Here is a 4,625-nt window from a genome sequence, read left to right as displayed (position 1 = left end):
CAAAAAAATATTAAAATTTACTTCTTTTTTTAAATTTGATTTTGCTCCTAACTATAACTATTGTTTTGATTAAATTATATATGGTAAACATTTTTTTTTTTGTAAGTAACCGATGTATATTATGTCAGCTCAATTATTCTAACCATATAATGGAACAACTAATATAAAAATAGAGAAATATGTGTCACAAAAAAATATTTATTAAATTTTTTTACAATAGTTTGTAGGGGTGATAACGAGACGTATCTATTGCAATCAGATTTAAAATATACAAAAAGAAATAGACATAGTGGAGGCAGTGATGGTCTAAAATATTTGCTTGGCACTCCAAAACATGAGTGTGGGCCGAGACGGAACGAGCTTCAGTGACTTTAGTGGGGAAAAGTTACCGTAACTTTTATCTAACATCCACCATAAGATCAATCTAGGTTTCACATAAAAGCCACGTAGTTTTCTCTTTTTCATAAAAAACATATGTTTTGTTTTGTTTTGTTTCGGGTCAAATGGAAACATGGAAGGGGAAGACCGGTCCATTCTTCTCACGCCGCCGCCACCATTAAATAGAAATATTGAATGGTCTCATCTCGTGTCATCATTATGTTCTCCGGCACCATCCCGTCTCTTATTGTCGCCACCAACGTGCTCGTACTCGCCATCGTCGTTTCTTTTCGCCGCCACCAACAATGGAGTTAATTTCAAGGCCGCTCGAATGTGCATGTTGTTGCTGCCATGCCGGTGGGTCTAAATTCACGGTAATTTCTTAATTGCAAGACTTGTCCACTGATCATGTCATTTTTTTATATGTGTTATTTTGTTTCTGCTAAGTGGATTGTGTATAAACATTTGTTGTTGACTTCTAAATAGTTCTCCTTTTTAAAATTAGTGTTTTTTTTTATGCAGGTTGTTTTTTATATTATATTGTTTTGATGAAGCTGATGAGCACGTGAAAATTGAATATTGAACTTACTACATTATTTTTGATGTGTTATTATTTTAAAAAAGCTTCTAAGCACATGTCTTCACAACTCTTTCCGCAAGGATGTTCACAATAGATGCAAATATACATCAAGGTAACTCTGCAAAATTAGATTATTAGAATTATAGAATAATATGACATGTGTAATTTAGTTAGAGGACATGATGAATTGTACATCTCTTGTGGCATTATTTTTTATCAGTGTAATTGTGTAACATTTCCTATACTGTCATTTTGTAATATTTCTTGTACGGTCATTTTATTACATTTTTGGATATAATGAAATAAGGTCATTTGCTTCATTACAATTTCCTGCAAGTATTACAATTTAAGACAATTACTGCAAGTATTCCCATTAACCCATAAAATTTCATTTCCAGTATAATTTAAGCATAAACATTATGAATGAAGGTAGTATATACCGTTTGAACAAGAAATAAAACAATATGAATGAAAGTAGTATTCCCATTAACCCACAAAATGTCATAACCTGCACTGCAATAAAATTTCATAAAATCTCACTGTCATAAAAAGCATGCAATTAATACCAATGAGAAACATACTCATCAAATTTCCTGCACTGTAATAAAAATTTACTTTATTATATATTGACATTCTCATATCCAACTTCAATAATCCGTTACATATTAATTTCATGCACTCTCATAACAGTTTCCTATAAGCTTCTATAAATACCAAAATATACTTTCATGCATTGTCATAACAATTTGGTATAAGTTTTTATATATATCAAAATATATTTTGATCTGTGTAATAACATTCATAACACCGTCATAATATACAAAAAAATACAACTTAATGCTCTATTACCTTCGATCAACGTAATGATGCAATGTTTGTTTCGTTAAGTGGTGCCTACACTAATTAAAAAAACACTAATTAACATCATGATAAATTAAGTTCAATGATAGTTATTTTTTCAAATGAAAATTATATTACCATCAAAAGCACTGTGAATTAAATTGGACATCTTGTGTTTCTATGACTTGCAAGCATGTGGGTTGTCTTAGTAGATTGTAGAGAATGATTATGTTTCTCTACAAATTCATGGATGACCAATTTCCCATGATTACATATAAGTGAAATTCTAACTTTATAATCAGTTCTACTCTCAGTTGTGTGAGTGCTAACAAAAGCATCTATATTCTTTCTCTTTCGTACTCCTTCCTTAGAACAAACAAACATGATGATATGGTGCCGTCTTTATTCTTGTTTGCATAACCTTTTCTAACTCCGAAACCGACATGTGCACTATAAGCAAGCCAAAATTGACTTGCTTGTTCTATATTATCAAATCCCATACCAATTTTTGGCTTCCAATCATCATTTAAAGAAGTCATTATCTAAATAAAACAACCTGAAAAATATTTTTTAAAAATTAATATTAGTAAGCATGAGATACAAATGTTTCAAATAATATTGACAATTAAGTTGAAAAAAATTAAAGAGCCTAAACATTTAACCTCTACCATGTTTCAAATACATGTTAAAATGAACCAAACACCATTTATATTATATGAACCATTCCAAGACTTCGAACTCACAATGAATATAGAAGAAAAAGAAATTGAAGGATGAAGTTTGGTGGAGGAGTGGCGGCACTCCGTTGGTGGCAAACTTTACTGCGGCGGTTCAGTCCGGCGCCACTGTATAGTGTGATGGTAAGGAGACAGGATGGTGATGGATGGTGATGGATGGATTGCAATGGTGGTGAGTCTAAGCAAAAGTGATTTTATTTAATTAGAAATCTAAGAAAAAGAAAGAATAGTGAACTAATATGAAACCATTGGATTGAAGCCGGATCCAGGCGAGACGGTTTAAAATTTGTGAAAATTTCATATCTAACTGCGGCGGATATTTGACAGAGTCGGACCGATTTTACTTTCATGTTATTAATTATTTGAATATTAATATTAAATATTATTTTAATACAATATTATAATTTCAAATTAATGTATTTTGAGTATAGTTCACTCTATGAATATAATAATTCCCAATTATTATTTTCCATTAATATATACTTTTGAATTAATAATCTTCCTTTTACTACTTGTTACTATAAAATTGTTAGCAACAAATACATTCGATTGCAAAAGAATGCCTCAATTTATTTATTGATACCCGTGCAATGTAAGTAATCAGATGCAAAAAAAATGGCAATTTCTTATTTACCCATTTAAAATAGTGGGGTAACTTTACCCATATATATTGAAAGATCCATGTATTTGTTTTATTATATTGTTACTAATAATTGTTACTATTTTATAATTATAAGTTTGCCTTGATAATTCATTAAATGTAGATTATTATTTCCAATTCAATTGAATGTTACTTTTCCACAATTTAGATCTTTGACATCACGTTCACCTTTCCACCATTAACATCCTCTTTTCACTGCTCCACTTCAAGCTTTCAAATTAATATATAAATGTCACATTTTTTTTCTTTTATAACAAATTCACAAAGATTTTGCTTTTGATAATTCAAATGTATATAAAATATATTAAAATGAACTATTAATATATTTATTATATTTAAAACAAACTAATATTATAAATTATTCTATTTTAAAATTATCTTATTTTTGGATTTATTATTTCTCTTTGTCAAAAAATTAATTTAACTGAAAGTAAACTTGTGATTTGAATTTACCCAAAAATTTAATTAATTCAAGATGATAAGTCGATTTCATACTCATATTAATTTTGATGTTTAATCAAGTTAAATTATGTGTTAATATGAAACTCTAGTTTTTTTAAATAAATAAACAAAACAAAATTTATTATTATTAATAGTAAAACTAATGACTATTTTACAATTATCCCGAGTAAAATTTGAATAATATATTTTAAAATTATAAAGCCAAAATTTAACACTAAATTGACATACAGTATATAATTAAGTAAATAGTTTTTTACTCAAATAATTCAGTTTAAAAAAAATCATAAAATAACTCACTTTTCAGATTAATTTTCAACCTAACTCACTTAAAAAAACGTTAACATGTAGGTGCCAGATGAATTGACGTCTACCCTTAATTTTAAAAAGGAGATGTCAATTGAGTTGACTACAACACATGGTGTTGTCAATCCAATTGACGCCTATGTGTAGAAAATGAGAGGAGACATCAATTGGTATGACTCCTCTGTGTATTGTGTAATTATTTTTATATAAATAGGGATGTTGTGTGATTCATTTTTCCACATCTCTTTTCATTATATTGCAAACATGGTTCGTCTTCGTCACCGCTATGGAAAAATGATTTATTCGAGAGACAAGCCTCCGATGGAGATGCTCTTTTGGAACATCTGTCGTTTCGAGCAACTACAGAGGAAGTTGATTCGTTGGTTAGATGGAAACATACTTGAAGGCGAAAAAATTAGAAGTATTGAGAGACTCGTTGTCGTACGTGGATGTGTGCAAGTAAAAAATGATAAGGATGTTAGGGAAGTGACGTTTGAACCAAATGATATCACTTTGATGTTGTAATCAATTAGAAATCTTATTTTTAAATGTTGTGGTTAAGTATTTTTATCTGTTTTGACTTTAGATATATGTTGTTTGTGTTGTTTATTCATACCTGTTCGATTTTAAGTGTGTTTAAGTTGGAGTGATGTTTGTTGTTAAC

General features: G+C 29.2%; 1 long non-coding RNA gene across 1 annotated transcript; it reads left to right on the top strand.

Moving 5' to 3' along the window:
- The first annotated feature begins 324 nt into the window (after positions 1–324).
- On the top strand, positions 325–1,278 carry LOC127129088 (uncharacterized). The gene is made up of 2 exons (XR_007806149.1): positions 325–752; positions 901–1,278. It is a non-coding gene; the product is annotated as an uncharacterized LOC127129088 (long non-coding RNA).
- Positions 1,279–4,625: the final 3,347 nt, after the last annotated feature.

This window comes from Lathyrus oleraceus, chromosome 3, assembly GCF_024323335.1.
Source record: "Lathyrus oleraceus cultivar Zhongwan6 chromosome 3, CAAS_Psat_ZW6_1.0, whole genome shotgun sequence".
In the NCBI taxonomy this organism is placed as follows: domain Eukaryota; kingdom Viridiplantae; phylum Streptophyta; class Magnoliopsida; order Fabales; family Fabaceae; genus Lathyrus; species Lathyrus oleraceus.
This window is presented reverse-complemented; position numbering and strand designations above follow the sequence as displayed.